The sequence below is a fragment of the Hyperolius riggenbachi genome, chromosome 2 (assembly GCF_040937935.1).
Source record: "Hyperolius riggenbachi isolate aHypRig1 chromosome 2, aHypRig1.pri, whole genome shotgun sequence".
Taxonomy (NCBI): Eukaryota; Metazoa; Chordata; class Amphibia; order Anura; family Hyperoliidae; genus Hyperolius; species Hyperolius riggenbachi.
Window position 1 is genome coordinate 286,066,194 of NC_090647.1, and position 17,919 is coordinate 286,084,112.

The following is a 17,919-nucleotide window of genomic DNA, read 5'->3' on the forward strand; positions in this document are numbered from 1 at the left end:
GCGGATAGCAATTTGCTTTTTGTCGGCATGCAGTCATAAATGTAATACAGATGAGAGGTTCCAGGAAAAGGGACCAGTAACGCTAACCCAGCAGCAGCACACGTGATGGAACAGGAGGAGGGCGGCGCAGGAGGAGAAGGCCACGCTTTGAGACACAACAACCCAGGCCTTGCATGAGGACAAGAAGCGTGCGGATAGCAATTTGCTTTTTGTCGGCATGCAGTCATAAATGTAATACAGATGAGAGGTTCCAGGAAAAGGGACAGGTAACGCTAACCCAGCAGCAACACACGTGATGGAACAGGAGGAGGGCGGCGCAGGAGGAGAAGGCCACGCTTTGAGACACAACAACCCAGGCCTTGCATACGGACAAGAAGCGTGCGGATAGCAATTTGCTTTTTGTCGGCATGCAGTCATAAATGTAATACAGATGAGAGGTTCCAGGAAAAGGGACCAGTAACGCTAACCCAGCAGCAGCACATGTGATGGAACAGGAGGAGGGCGGCGCAGGAGGAGAAGGCCACGCTTTGAGACACAACAACCCAGGCCTTGCATGAGGACAAGAAGCGTGCGGATAGCAATTTGCTTTTTGTCGGCATGCAGTCATAAATGTAATACAGATGAGAGGTTCCAGGAAAAGGGACAGGTAACGCTAACCCAGCAGCAGCACACGTGATGGAACAGGAGGAGGGCGGCGCAGGAGGAGAAGGCCACGCTTTGAGACACAACAACCCAGGCCTTGCATGCGGACAAGAAGCGTGCGGATAGCAATTTGCTTTTTGTCGGCATGCAGTAATAAATGTAATACAGATGAGAGGTTCCAGGAAAAGGGACCGGTAACGCTAACCCAGCAGCAGCACACGTGATGGAACAGGAGGAGGGCGGCGCAGAAGGAGAAGGCCACGCTATGAGACACAACAACCCAGGCCTTGCATGCGGACAAGAAGCGTGCGGATAGCAATTTGCTTTTTGTCGGCATGCAGTCATAAATGTAATGTTGCTATTTTTGCAGATGATACAAAATTGTGCAGAATCATCAACTCTCAGGAAGATAGTGTCATATTGCAACAGGATCTGGATAGGATGGCTATATGGGCACATACATGGCAGATGAAATTCAATGTTGACAAATGTAAGGTCATGCATTTTGGACGTACTAATGGTCTAGCACCATACAAAATAAATGGGATACAGTTGGGGACATCAAACTTGGAGAAGGACTTAGGAGTACTCATTGACAACAAGTTAAATAATCGTACTCAATGCCAAGCAGCTGCAGCTAAAGCTAACAAAATTTTGGGATGCATTAAAAGGGGAATAAAAACTCGAGATGCTAGCATAATATTGCCCCTGTTTAACTCTCTAGTAAGGCCACATCTGGAATATGGAATTCAGTTCTGGGCACCACATTACAAAAAAGATATTGCAGTTTTAGAGCAGGTGCAGAGACGAGCAACAAAATTGATGCGTGGGATGGAAGGTCTCACTTATCGAGAAAGGTTAGATAAACTGGGTTTATTTAGTCTAGAGAAAAGACGCCTTAGATGGGATCTAATTAACATGTATAAATACATCAGAGGGCAATATAATACCTTGGCGGATGAGCTTTTTGTCCCTAGGCCTTCTCAAAGGACTAGAGGACATGATCTGCGCATGGAGGAAAAACGTTTTAACCATTTATTTAGGAAAGGGTTCTTTACAGTAAGAGTGATTAAGATGTGGAATGCATTGCCACAGGAAGTCGTTATGGCAAACTCTATACCTGCATTTAAAGGGGGCTTAGATGCTTTCCTTGCGTTGAAAGACATCCATGGCTACAATTACTAGGTAATGCCTAATGATGTTGATCCAGGGATTTTATCTGATTGCCATCTGGAGTCGGGAAGGAATTTTTCCCTTTAGGGGCTAATTGGACCATGCCTTGTAAGGGTTTTTTCGCCTTCCTCTGGATCAACAGGGATATGTGAGGGAGCAGGCTGGTGCTGTACTTTATACTGGTTGAACTCGATGGACGTATGTCTTTTTTCAACAAAAATAACTATGTAACTATGTAACTATGTAATACAGATGAGAGGTTCCAGGAAAAGGGACCGGTAACGCTAACCCAGCAGCAGCACACGTGATGGAACAGGAGGAGGGCAGCGCAGGAGGAGAAGGCCACGCTTTGAGACACAACAACCCAGGCCTTGCATGAAGACAAGAAGCGTGCGGATAGCAATTTGCTTTTTGTCGGCATGCAGTCATAAATGTAATACAGATGAGAGGTTCCAGGAAAAGGGACCGGTAATGCTAACCCAGCAGCAGCACACGTGATGGAACAGGAGGAGGGCGGCGCAGGAGGAGAAGGCCACACTTTGAGACACAACAACCCAGGCCTTGCATGCGGACAAGAAGCGTGCGGATAGCAATTTGCTTTTTGTCGCCATGCAGTCATAAATGTAATACAGATGAGAAGTTCCAGGAAAAGGGACCGGTAACGCTAACCCAGCAGCAGCACACGTGATGGAACAGGAGGAGGGCGGCGCAGGAGGAGAAGGCCACGCTTTGAGACACAACAACCCAGGCCTTGCATGCGGACAAGAAGCGTGCGGATAGCAATTTGCTTTTTGTCGGCATGCAGTCATAAATGTAATACAGATGAGAGGTTCCAGGAAAAGGGACCGGTAACGCTAACCCAGCAGCAGCACACGTGATGGAACAAGAGGAGGGCGGCGCAGGAGGAGAAGGCCACGCTTTGAGACACAACAACCCAGGCCTTGCATGCGGACAAGAAGCGTGCGGATAGCAATTTGCTTTTTGTCGGCATGCAGTCATAAATGTAATACAGATGAGAGGTTCCAGGAAAAGGGACCGGTAACGCTAACCCAGCAGCAGCACACGTGATGGAACAGGAGGAGGGCGGCGCAGGAGGAGAAGGCCACGCTTTAAGACACAACAACCCAGGCCTTGCATGAGGACAAGAAGCATGCGGATAGCAATTTGCTTTTTGTCAGCATGCAGTCATAAATGTAATACAGATGAGAGGTTCCAGGAAAAGGGACCGGTAACGCTAACCCAGTAGCAGCACACGTGATGGAACAGGAGGAGGGCGGCGCAGGAGGAGAAGGCCACGCTTTGAGACACAACAACCCAGGCCTTGCATGCGGACAAGAAGCGTGCGGATAGCAATTTGCTTTTTGTCGCCATGCAGTCATAAATGTAATACAGATGAGAGGTTCCAGTAAAAGGGACCGGTAACGCTAACCCAGCAGCAGCACATGTGATGGAACAGGAGGAGGGCGGCGCAGGAGGAGAAGGCCACGCTTTGAGACACAACAACCCAGGCCTTGCATGAGGACAGGAAGCGTGCGGATAGCAATTTGCTTTTTGTCGGCATGCAGTCATAAATGTAATACAGATGAGAGGTTCCAGGAAAAGGGACCGATAACGCTAACCCAGCAGCAGCACACGTGATGGAACAGGAGGAGGGCGGCGCAGGAGGAGAAGGCCACACTTTGAGACACAACAACCCAGGCCTTGCATGCGGACAAGAAGCGTGCGGATAGCAATTAGCTTTTTGTCGGCATGCAGTCATAAATGTAATACAGATGAGAGGTTCCAGGAAAAGGGACCGATAACGCTAACCTAGCAGCAGCACACGTGATGGAACAGGAGGAGGGCGGCGCAGGAGGAGAAGGCCACGCTTTGAGACACAACAACCCAGGCCTTGCATGAGGACAAGAATCGTGCGGATAGCAATTTGCTTTTTGTCGGCATGCAGTCATAAATGTAATACAGATGAGAGGTTCCAAGAAAAGGGATCGGTAACGCAAACCCAGTAGCAGCACACGTGATGGAAAAGGAGGAGGGCGGCGCAGGAGGAGAAGGCCACGCTTTGAGACACAACAACCCAGGCCTTGCATGCGGACAAGAAGCGTGCGGATAGCAATTTGCCTTTTGTCGCCATGCAGTCATAAATGTAATACAGATGAGAGGTTCCAGGAAAAGGGACCGGTAACGCTAACCCAGCAGCAGCACACGTGATGGAACAGGAGGAGGGCGGCGCAGGAGGAGAAGGCCACGCTTTGAGACACAACAACCCAGGCCTTGCATGAGGACAAGAATCGTGCGGATAGCAATTTGCTTTTTGTCGGCATGCAGTCATAAATGTAATACAGATGAGAGGTTCCAAGAAAAGGGATCGGTAACGCAAACCCAGTAGCAGCACACGTGATGAAACAGGAGGAGGGCGGCGCAGGAGGAGAAGGCCACGCTTTGAGACACAACAACCCAGGCCTTGCATGCGGACAAGAAGCGTGCGGATAGCAATTTGCTTTTTGTCGCCATGCAGTCATAAATGTAATACAGATGAGAGGTTCCAGGAAAAGGGACCGGTAACGCTAACCCAGCAGCAGCACATGTGATGGAACAGGAGGAGGGCGGCGCAGGAGGAGAATGCCACGCTTTGAGACACAACAACCCAGGCCTTGCATACGGACAGGAAGCGTGCGGATAGCAATTTGCTTTTTGTCGGCATGCAGTCATAAATGTAATACAGATGAGAGGTTCCAGGAAAAGGGACCGATAATGCTAACCCAGCAGCAGCACACGTGATGGAACAGGAGGAGGGAGGCGCAGGAGGAGAAGGCCACACTTTGAGACACAACAACCCAGGCCTTGCATGCGGACAAGAAGCGTGCGGATAGCAATTTGCTTTTTGTCGCCATGCAGTCATAAATGTAATACAGATGAGAAGTTCCAGGAAAAGGGACCGGTAACGCTAACTCAGCAGCAGCACACGTGATGGAACAGGAGGAGGGCGGCGCAGGAGGAGAAGGCCACGCTTTGAGACACAACAACCCAGGCCTTGCATGCGGACAAGAAGCGTGTGGATAGCAATTTGCTTTTTGTAGGCATGCAGTCATAAATGTAATACAGATGAGAGGTTCCAGGAAAAGGGACCGATAACGCTAACCCAGCAGCAGCACACGTGATGGAACAGGAGGAGGGCGGCGCAGGAGGAGAAGGCCACGCTTTGAGACACAACAACCCGGGCCTTGCATGCGGACAAGAAGCATGCAGATAGCAATTTGCTTTTTGTCGGCATGCAGTCATAAATGTAATACAGATGAGAGGTTCCAGGAAAAGGGACCGGTAACGCTAACCCAGCAGCAGCACACGTGATGGAACAGGAGGAGGGTGGCGCAGGAGGAGAACGCCACGCTTTGAGACACAACAACCCAGGCCTTGCATGAGGACAAGAAGCGTGCGGATAGCAATTTGCTTTTTGTCGCCATGCAGTCATAAATGTAATACAGATGAGAGGTTCAATAAACAGGGACCGGAAACGCTAACCCATCACAGATGTTCATTGTTCATGTTACTTGGTTGGGGTCCGGGAGTGTTGCGTAGTTGTTTCCAATCCAGGATTGATTCATTTTAATTTGAGTCAGCCGGTCTGCATTTTCTGTGGAGAGGCGGATACGCCGATCTGTGACGATGCCTCCGGCAGCACTGAAACAGCGTTCCGACATAACGCTGGCTGCCGGGCAAGCCAGCACCTCTATTACGTACATTGCCAGTTCATGCCAGGTGTCTAGCTTCGATACCCAATAGTTGAAGGGTGCAGATGGATTGTGCAACACAGCTACGCCATCTGACATGTAGTCCTTGACCATCTTCTCCAGGCGATCGGTGTTGGAGGTGGATCTGCACGCTTGCTGTTCTGTGGGCTGCTGCATGGGTGTCAGAAAATGTTCCCACTCCAAGGACATTGCCGATACCATTCCCTTTTGGGCACTAGCTGCGGCTTGTGTTGTTTGCTGCCCTCCTGGTCGTCCTGGGTTTGCGGAAGTCAGTCTGTCGGCATACAACTGGCTAGAGGAGGGGGAGGATGTCAATCTCCTCTCTAAAGTCTCCACAAGGGGCTGCTGGTATTCTTCCATTTTGACCTGTCTGACTCTTTCTTCAAGCAGTTTTGGAACATTGTGTTTGTACCGTGGATCCAGAAGGGTATAAACCCAGTAATTGGTGTTGTCCAGAATGCGCACAATGCGTGGGTCGCGTTCAATGCAGTCTAGCATGAATTGAGCCATGTGTGCCAGAGTCCTGCCAGAATCCTCATCATCCTCTTGTGAGCGTTGTGATAGTTGTTGTGATGCATCATAGTCGTCACCTTCTTCCTGGTCTGCTTCTGCTGACCATTCGTGCTGAATTGTGGAAGTCCAACGTGCACCGCTCTGGCCCTCGTCAGTGGTGGCATGAAATTCCTGCTCCAACTCCAGCTGTTCCTCCTCCTCTTCTTCGTCATAGCTGCTGGTGCCAGCGTTTCCTGAGGCAGATGGCCTGATGTTGGTATCATCACGCCGATTGTTTTCTCCTTCAGATTCCCCCAGTTGCATCATGACAGCTGTTTCCTTGATTTTCAACATTGACTTCTTCAGTAAACACAGCAGTGGTATGGTAATGCAGACTGAAGAGTTGTCACTGCTCACAAGCAACGTGGATTGCTCAAAATTTTGGAGGACTTGGCAGAGGTCCAACATGTTGGCCCAATCAGATCCACAGAAGCTTGGCAGCTGTCCGGATGCGCCTCGGTACTGCGCCGTCATGTACTGGACCACTGCACTCTTCTGCTCGCAAAAGTGGGCTAGCATGTGCAGCGTAGAATTCCAGCACGTAGGGACATCACACAGCAAGCGATGGTGGGGGAGATTAAAGCGCTCCTGCATCTTGGCGAGTGCCCCCGAAGCAGTACTGGAATTTCTACAATGTTTGGCCACTCGTCACACCTTCAACAGAAGATCGGCCACGCCTGGGTATGTCCTCAGGAACCGCTGAACTACTAGGTTCATCCCGTGCGCCAAGCAAGGGATGTGTGTCAGCTTAGCCAACCTTAAAGCGCGAATGAGATTACTCCCATTATCACACACAACCATGCCCGGTTTCAGGTCCAGCGCACCCAGCCACAAATCCGTCTGTTCCTTCATTCCCCTCCAAATTTCCTCCCCTGTGTGCTGCTTATTCCCAAGGCAGATCAGCTTTAGCAACGCTTGCTGATGCATGCCAACAGCTGTGCTGCACTGCTTCCACGATCCTACTGCTGCTGGGTTAGCGTTTCCAGATGAAGTACAGCTTTGAGATGCGTTGGAGGAGAAGGAGTCAGAGAGCTAGGTGCTGCTGTTGTTATCCAGTGGGAGGGACGGCGGTGCAGCTGTTTGCGGCGTGGGCAACACCCGCGCCGTAGCAGGTGAGGAATCGCTGCCAGGCTCCACAAGGTTCACCTAGTGCGCGGTAAGGGAGATGTATCGACCCTGGCCGAACGCACTCATCCAGGTGTCAGCGGTGAGGTGAACCTTGCAGGCAACGGCATTCTTCAAGCTTCGGGTTATTTTGCTGACCATGTGCTCATGCAACTCAGGCACTGCAGAGCGCGCAAAGTGGTAGCGGCTGAGAACCACGTAACGTGGGATGGCCACTGACATCATGCCCTTGAAGCTGTTTGTCTCCACTACTCGATATGGCAGCATTTCCCAGGCCAGAAGCTTGGCTATGCTGGCTGTTAGTGCCACGGCCCGGGGGTCATTTGCTGGCAATTTCCTCTTGCGATCAAACATCTCCGAGACAGACAACTGAACCGTAGGGCTGCACACTGAAGGGCTGTTGGTTGTTGTGTTTGATGAAGACTGGGAGACCTCAAGAGCACTATTCCAGAAAGTGACAGTGTCAGCGTCTCTTTTGCGTCTCACTTGAACTTCCACGCTTGTGGTGCCTGAAATTTCGCGCCGCCTACCTTGTGGCACAAGGCGAACTCGTGCCGCAGTGGGTTCTTCAACAGACTCATCTGTGCTGCTACGACGGCGATGTTCTCCTTCACATTCAAAATCTGGGTCTGTGTCCACATTGTCCATACCCTCCTCCTCTTCCATCTCCTCAAACTCGTCATATGTGATTGTGGGCCGCCGCCGTGGAGTAGAGCTCCCCAGAACAACCTCTGCGCAGCTCACTCCAACGTCGTCTTCCAGATCTTCTCGGCCGACCTCCTGCAATTGAAACCCCTCCTGCCCAACTTGCTCTGGGATTTGGGTTTCCAAGTCCTCGGACTCGCCTTGCATTTCAGTGTGCGGTGCATTTCCCACAGTAAATGGTTGTGAATCCGGGCACAACATTTCTGGCTGTTCCATTGACCTTTGAAAGGTGGAAATTTGTTGGGCTGGGAATAGCTCCTGCGAATACCCCATTGTGTCCTGAGGAAATTCTTCGGACTGGTTATTTGGCAGTTGTGTGCGTGGTGTCGCTGCCGGTTGTGTCAGCTTTGTGCCCACTGGCTCCTTGTAACTGGCTGAGGACTCGGACCTCGTGCGTGATGTGCTGGTGCTGCTTAACCCACTGCTGGACGCTTGAGAAGTCATCCAATTAATTATCTGGTCCTGTTCTTTTGGATTTGTGAGGGTTGATTTCCTGGACAACATGGGTGGTATTGAGTGGGTTTTCTTCGGTGCTCCACTGTGGCCTGTACGTGAACCGTCAGGGGAAACACCTCTTCCCTTGCCCCTCCCTCTTTCACAGGATTTCTTCTTCATTTCACTTATCCTTAAAGTACACGCTGACTGGCAGCAGTACAGTGGCAGTACAGAAATGCTATACAGTGGCGGGTGAACGGTGTACTACTGTTCCCAGCAGAGACACAGAGTGGCAGTAAACACAATGCTATACAGTGGTGGGTGAGCGGTGTACTACTGTTCCCAGCAGTGACACAGAGCACAATGCTATACAGTGGTGGGTGAGCGGTGTACTACTGTTCCCAGCAGCGACACAGAGCACAATGCTATACAGTGGTGGGTGAGCGGTGTACTACTGTTCCCAGCAGCGACACAGAGCACAATGCTATACAGTGGTGGGTGAGCGGTGTACTACTATTCCCAGCAGCGACACAGAGCACAATGCTATACAGTGGTGGGTGAGCGGTGTACTACTGTTCCCAGCAGAGACACAGAGCACAATGCTATACAGTGGTGGGTGAGCGGTGTACTACTGTTCCCAGCAGCGACACAGAGCACAATGCTATACAGTGGTGGGTGAGCGGTGTACTACTGTTCTCAGCAGCGACACAGAGCACAATGCTATACAGTGGTGGGTGAGCGGTGTACTACTATTCCCAGCAGCGACACAGAGCACAATGCTATACAGTGGTGGGTAAGCGGTGTACTACTGTTCCCAGCAGAGACACAGAGCACAATGCTATACAGTGGTGGGTGAGCGGTGTACTACTGTTCCCAGCAGCGACACAGAGCACAATGCTATACAGTGGTGGGTGAGCGGTGTACTACTGTTCCCAGCAGCGACACAGAGCACAATGCTATACAGTGGTGGGTGAGCGGTGTACTACTGTTCCCAGCAGAGACACAGAGTGGCAGTAAACACAATGCTATACAGTGGTGGGTGAGCGGTGTACTACTATTCCCAGCAGCGACACAGAGCACAATGCTATACAGTGGTGGGTGAGCGGTGTACTACTGTTCCCAGCAGCGACACAGAGTGGCAGTAAACACAATGCTATACAGTGGTGGGTGAGGGTGTACTACTGTTCCCAGCAGCAACACAGAGCACAATGCTATACAGTGGTGGGTGAGCGGTGTACTACTATTCCCAGCAGCGACACAGAGCACAATGCTATACAGTGGTGGGTGAGCGGTGTACTACTGTTCCCAGCAGCGACACAGAGTGGCAATAAACACAATGCTATACAGTGGTGGGTGAGCGGTGTACTACTGTTCCCAGCAGAGACACAGAGTGGCAGTAAACACAATGCTATACAGTGGTGGGTGAGCGGTGTACTACTATTCCCAGCAGCGACACAGAGCACAATGCTATACAGTGGCGGGTGAGCGGTGTACTACTGTTCCCAGCAGAGACACAGAGTGGCAGTAAACACAATGCTATACAGTGGTGGGTGAGCGGTGTACACAGAGTGGCAGAAAACACAATGCTATATAGTGTGGGTGAGCGGTGTACTACTGTTCCCAGCAGCGACACAATGACTGGGGGTCCCTGGCTAGCCTGGCTGGAGAGAGAACTACCCTGCCTGCCTACCCAAAGCTAAACCCACAGACAAATGGCGGAGAAATGACGTGGATCAAGTATTTATTTACCCGAACCACGTGACCCGTTCGGCCAATCAGAGCGCGTTCGGGTCCGAACCACGTGACCCGTTCGGCCAATCACAGCGCTAGCCGAACGTTCGGGGAACGTTTGGCCATGCGCTCTTAGTTCGGCCATATGGCCGAACGGTTTGGCCGAACACCATCAGGTGTTCGGCCGAACTCGAACATCACCCGAACAGGGTGATGTTCTGCAGAACCCGAACAGTGGCGAACACTGTTCGCCCAACACTACTCTATGAGAGAGAAGTGCACACATGTTTAAAAGTATTTGGAAACAACTTCCAGATTTTGCTTTCTTTTCTGCTTTTCAGAAACTAAAACCTTTCAGAGCCCGTTTCTCTTCCTTCATACTATATACAACAAAACAAAAATGCCAGAACAAAAATGTTAATTTACAGCATGCACTATGTTAACATATGTATTGTCCACTTGGAAATTCTTAATTACATTCATCATATTCTTCTGGAAACACTGTTAAGAACAACCTGACTTTTATTTCCTTTTGTAATCATTGAATAAACAGCCACAAGAGCAGATAATTAAATAAGATTATAATGTATGCTTTACCAATGCTGATTGTCACTGGAACATGTAGGAAAAAAAAAACCCTGCAGAAATTACATTTAATTAAACTAATTATTAGTAAGCAGGACTTTTCCCCCCTAGATTATGCACTGGTATGCAAATTGGCCAAGTACATTTATTTAAGAAAGTTATTTGAAGCACCTTGATTCGTGTGACCATTCAAAGTTTTCTATGGAAAACAAGTATATTGTTTCCTAAAACACAAAGTAACACAGCGGAAATCAGGTCCTTTTGGACCCACACTCACTTATTCAGGCTTGAGCCAGTTCCTTTAAGGAACTATCCTACTGTTTAAAATTTACATGAAGGTACTGTAGGTACAATATATACATTCACAAGTGTCTCTTGAAGGAAACCTGAGATGAAATGACCAAATGCATTTATACTTACATGGGGCTTCCTCCAGCCACCTGTAGGCCTTGGGCTCTCTTGCTGTTTCCCGGGCTGCTGTGTTCTTTTTTAGTCAGCTCTAGTAGATGTTGACTACTGTGACTCGGCGAGCCAATGGCTACTGTGCATGCACAGCACCTGTCACACACATCCTCGATCGTGCTCCCATTTTCAGGAGCGTGCTGCACACGCACAGTGAGATTTTTTCATACTGTGAATGCACAGAGTGCGCCCATTCGTGGGATCATGATGAGGGGCACTGTGGGTGATAGGAGCATCGCGTAGTGATGGCATGGGCACAGGACAGCTGCTGGGCCCCAGGTAAGTTCAACTGTTTTTTGGCTTTAGATTTCCTTTAAGTTATGGAGTGATATCTAGCGTTAACAACTGAATCCTTTAATTAACAACTGAATCATAAATGTAAAGAGGAACTCCAGTGAAAATAATGTAATAAACAAAGTGCTTCATTTTTACAATAATTATGTATAAATGATTTAGTCAGTGTTTGCCCATTGTAATATCTTTTAAATCCATGATTTACATTCTGATATTTATTACATGGTGACATTTTTACTGTTGGCAGATGATGTAGCTGCTGCATGCTTTTTTGGCAGTTGAAAACAGCTGTAAACAACTATTTCCCACAATGCAACAAGGTTCACAGACAGGAAACTGCCAGGAGTATGTACTCAGAGTTTCTTGTAGGTGGGGTTTCACCACAATATCATAGTTACATAGTTACATAGTTATTTTGGTTGAAAAAAGACATACGTCCATCGAGTTTCAGACCTGATGGTCTGTTTGTGAAAAGGAATAGAGTTCTCATGTAAAAGAGTGTATCTGCTACTGATTGGGATAAAGTTCAATTCTTGGTCGGAGTTTCTCTTTAAAGACCCATATGCAATTCACTTTTTCACCTGAGTTTTCTTCTAGGTGATATTTTTAAACTTAACAATAAAATGCCCTTTGAGCCCCCAGAAGGCAAGAAAATGCTCAAAATAATTTTGATAGTACTTTTTCACCAACTTTTTGGTGCTTTTTTGGTTGAAAAGTACTGGAAAGTTATTTAAAATCAAAGATGAAAAATTATTTCCTAGGAGAAAACTCAGGTGAAAAAGAGAATTGCATATGGCCCAGGATGTTAATTCACAGAGAGGAATGCAAGTGATAACAACTGTAAAGAGTGTGAGGAATTTTGACCTGGCCTCAGCTGTCATTAAATGGAGTGTTTCTAAAGATTGCAACGTAAAATGGAGGATTCTGAACTGTCTTTATTGTTTAGTATTTTATACAGAAGGGGACTCTGTATATAGAGAAATACACACAGCAGGCCCACAGAGAGGGACTAAGAGAGAGACATTGAGTGTATATATACACAGCCACACAAACAGCCACACACGCACAGACACACAGGCACACAGACACACAGACACACACAGACACACACACACAGAATCACACACAAACAAAAACACACACAAACATTGCCAAAGAGAGACAGCATGAGGGGAGGAGCTACATCTTGCCTACATGTGCTCCTCCCCTCCCTAGTGATGAGATAAAACTCTAACTGGGAAAGCTTACCACTACATGTTAATAAGGCAAGCCTCTTTAGTGAATCAACTCATAAAACATTGATCAATGTGTGGTGATACGTTTTTAGTTGCCTTATTATCACTAGCATTATCTTAGAGAATTGTGGCCAATGTCAATATGTTGCCCATCCCATGAGAATGTCCAAAAAAAAGACTAATGGTGTCCATACATGGTACAATTTTTTCAACCAATCTTACCATTTCTATGTAATATAAGGGAACTGCCTAAATTATCCTTTCAGTATATTCACTTAATTTACCCTTATACTACATAAAAATGGTAAGATTGGATGAAAATAATTGTACCATGTATGGGCACCATAAAATGGATTGCATGCATAGTCTGTCAATTAAAAGTGTCAAGTGACTGCAAACATAGAAAGTCATTGGCCCATATGCAATTCACTTTTTCTCCTTAGTTTTCTTCTAGGTGATATTTTCACATCTTGTCATAAATGCCTTTTGAGCCCCCAACAAGCAAGAAAATGCTCAAAATACATTTGTTGGTACCTTTTCACCAACTTTTGGGCTCAATTGTAAAATGCTTAAACTTTAGTTTAAAGAGAAGATGAAAATTATCTCCTAGGAGATAACTCAGGTGAAAAGATGAATTGCATATGGGCCATTGTCTCTCTTTTTAGCCAGTCTTACCCTGCCATCATATTATAAACACAACACATTCTTAGCTTGTGTAACACACATTATGCAAATAATGCAACCCGAGATATATGCAAGTAATGTGTTCTGTGTATAACGACTGTCAGACAAACTGTGTAACATGTATTAATGACACTTTTTAAGTGATTTTACCCTTTGTCCTTATACTTGGAAGAAGTATGCAAGCACACGTGAAAGAAACAGTTACAACACTTGGGTTTGATTAACCTATAAAGAGCTTTGACTGTCCAAAGTATATTTCAATAAAGTGTAAAGCCCAAGGGTGTGAATGCTGGTTGTCTCTGTTTCTTCATGGGGTATAATTATATATTTTTTATAAACCAGTATTGTAGGTCCTGTGCAAAGTTACTCCTGAATAGAACAAGAACTGGGTTTTAACTTTCATTTTCTTTTTATTTCTGGAAAAATATAAGCTTACATTTCAAAATGAAATTCTTGAAATGTATAGAGGCCATTAAATACAGAGTTATATGCCATTGTTATCTGTTTCTCTAATGTATTTGTCTTCCAAAAATTGTGATCCTTTGCTTCTAACAACAGTCATCATTTGTTCACTTAACCCTCGGGTCCTGGTGACATTGACATGGACACAGAATATTTATGATCACTATCATCAGTAACAGATTACAGATTTTAAGTAGAGGTGAGGTGATAGTTAAATAGACAGATAGAATGTCAAATATTTCAAGTGATTATTCTTGGTACCACATGACTACACAAAAATCAATTTTCAGTGCAATAAACTATCACAGTTCCTTGAGATTTGGTTATGGGGGTGAGTGGATTGCAGAGCAGTAAAGAAGGCCGCAGTTTGACTTGATTCATGCCACATCGAAGAAAGCGGGATGCAAATATAAATCCAATTGTTCCTTTCACATATACTATATAATGTTCATAGGAAAAAATATGAATTGACTAACAATTTGCCAGATTTACAACAGTCTTAGTAGACTTTAGAATTGGTTTCCATTCAGACAAATAAGGTGCAGCACAAAGATAAGAGCCCAAATGAAGAGTATTTCAACAAGACATAATTCTTCATTTTCAACATCAGCATGATTCGAGAATGGAAATCATGTTCTGTACTACTGCCAAGCAGCCACTCCAGCGAATAGAGGAGATCCTCGATACTTTCCCACTTTACACTTAATACCATACACAAAAACTGGATCTTTGAAAGTTTTAAAGCAACAATATTTAAGCATACATCTACAGATCAGATATTGTAATGGCAAGATCTTCGGTCCGAGAATACAGTGATTTGGATTAAACAAACACTACTGAATAAAAGAGTACCAGGGAAATAAATTTGTACACTTGACGTCCAGAAGGACATAACCCTATAGGTACAGATAGTAAAGCTAATCACTCTACTGTATCACTACAAAGTTGTGTATGAATACCACAAATCTGGGTATTCTCCTGTGTGGGTCACAATTTGTCTATCTGCTGTCCGAGTGTGGGGGTCTTTGCTCATCCCCCTTAATTTCACAGCCGGAGAGCTGTGTTTAAGGTGTAGCTATCCCACACTTCTGTGACTGCTGTCCCCACACAGTTAGACAGTTGGTTCTGGGGCAATGGAGGCTATCTACTAAGCACAATGTGCTGGTTGATGCGACCACCTGGGATCAACTGGCTCTGTACCAAACTGGCTCAATGACGGGAGGGTCTAAACATATACAAAGTGCTAGGTGCTGTACAAAGACTTTAACACAAGCATGTTTGACCAAAAGGCTTCATCAGAAAGTGTGCTGTACATATATACATTGCCTACACCACATATTTACATATATTACATATATTACAAAATCCCCCCCCCCCCATCATCATATAAGCCCCAGTCAGAGCTGAAGTGCCCCGGAAAGCAGATAGACAAATTGTGACCCACACAGGAGAATACCCAGATTTGTGGTATTCATACACAACTTTGTAGTGATACAGTAGAGTGATTAGCTTTACTATCTGTACCTATAGGGTTATGTCCTTCTGGATGCACAGTGAATTGGATTAGCCAGTACTCACTTAATAAGTGTGTTATTTCAGTCCTTAGTTTGACTTTCATTTAAGGCCAGGGGCCATATGCAATTCACTTTTTCACCAGAGTTTCTCCTAGGAGATAATTTTTCATCTTCAATTTAAAATAACTTTTTAGCCCTTTGCAATTGAAAAAGTACCAAAAAGTAGGCAAGAAAGTACTGTCAAAATTATTTTGAGCATTTTTTTGCTTCCTGGTGGAGTAAAATAAACTTAATTTACAAGTTATAAAAATATAACCTAGGTGAAAACTCAGGTGAAAAAGTGAATTGCATGTGACCCCAAGTGTCTATGCATGTTCAAGGACTGTTATTTCTAGTTTCATTGTTAGCAAGGCACCATCATCATCATCTGTTGTTACAACAGTAATGAGTAGTGGTGGACCTCACAGATAGACGTCATCAATTAAGTAGCTACGTGTAAGCACTATGCGAGGCAGTTTTCAATTTGTATATGCAATAGCCACACGCATACTGCTTTGCAAAAAAGAGAGAGGAAGATACAAAAGCATGAACACCATTGTAAGAGTTCATTTTATGTCAAGTCTTCACTATTGAAAGTTAAACATAACACAAGGACTTAATAAACAGAGACAAACAGTGTGAACATAATTTTGTTGCCTAGTTTCAAATTAGCAATCAGGTATATAAATGTATACTTCATTAATAATAATATTATAGGTGTACCTGAATATCTGTGACCCATGAGGTTAATGTTGAAATCTATTGGCAATGACGTCAAATTTGAGAGCAATACCACGATTAAATAGAATAAACACAGAAAAATATCTAGAGGGTAAGGAATGTGTAAAAAGTGAGATGGTAGGTTACATATTTGACTTTTGTTTGTTCAGGAGTTCATTTATCTAGTCCCTATCCCTAACATCCATAGATTTTGGATCTGAAACCATGAGCCGTGTTTAAAGTAAATTTAAGGCAATAGCAAGCCCTAAAGGTATTAGGGATATTCATCTATATATTAAATGAGTTATAGACAACCCCCCTCCCCCATACATAAAGTTGGCATTCTCTGTAGTATTCATTTATCATATGTTTTCCTAACAAAATCAAGTAAGTTAATTAAACTATGTTTCCTAAAAAAATTAATGTTTCCTAAAGAAACTACTTAGGGACGCCAAATTTCGAGCAACCCAGACTGTATCTACTCAACCTACGGCTACTACCCCCCAGGATCCCTCTTTCCCACGATTTATTACCCGATTCAGTGCTCAACACAAAACAATTAGATCGATCCTACAAAATAGGTGGGAAATCCTACTCCAGGACCCCTATTTGAAAACCGCAATACCTGACCGACCATCTTTAACTTACAGGAGAGCTCCAAATTTACGGAATCTGCTAGCACCCAGCCGATTAAGGAATCCAAACTCCAAATGTATTGTAAGTCCTGGATCTTATCCATGTCACAAACCCCGATGCACGGCATGCCAGTTTGTAAATGAAATCAATACCTTCCACTCGGCCATTACATCCAGTACTTACCCCATAAAACAGTTTATCAATTGCGAGTCCCGCTTCATCATATACCTTATATCTTGCCCGTGTGGCCTCCAATATGTGGGCCGTACAACCCAGGAGGCCCGCAGCATGGTCGGCCAACATAAAAGAAATATCATCAATTGTTTTGCACTGCATAGCGTTTCCAGACACTTTGGTACACATCACGAAAAAAATCCCCAACTGTTCCGTATCACCTTTATTGAGGCCATTTCACCACACATTCCAAACACTTTTGAAGCCTTGCGCCAGAAAGAGATCTATTGGATTAATATTCTTAAAAGTCTGGTCCCTAACGGCCTTAATGAGGTTCTAGAAAAAGCCTTTTAAATAAATGAAATACCTAAATTTGAGATTCGGTTACGCTCCAAAACGTTTGATTCTATTTGCCATGTATGGCTTACAACTGATAATGAGAGAATGTTTTATTATTGCTGTCATCTCTTTTATCGATTTTGGCTACTTTTATATTTTTATTTAATGTCTTCTGGATTTTATACACATATATGTATAGCTACGTGTATATTTATATATTTATGTCTTGTGTGTATAATTTTTAATGTCTTAATTTTATGGCTATGTTCATGTTTATTTTTATATTTTTTATTTTTTAATTTTTATTTTTATTTTTAGCAATTTTTAATGTCTATTATTGTTTATTTTTATTTGTATTTGTATTTATATTATTGTTTGGTGCTCCCTAATTCTAGCGTTATATCAGCATACGCATCTAATATTATACTTAGGTCCCTTTAAACAACTTCCCTTTAAACAATGTTCCCCCTGGCCCTATTGCTGCATTGTTTTACCCCCTTCAGTTACTCATGCACTTTCGTATACATTTCAGTATTCTATTTCTATATTTTTTATACCGTACAAGTTTTGCACCAATCGCTTGTTCTAGCCTATATTTTAGATGATACTGGCGTCTACACGTACGCATCTACACGCCCCACGCGACTTTTACATTTATCTGGG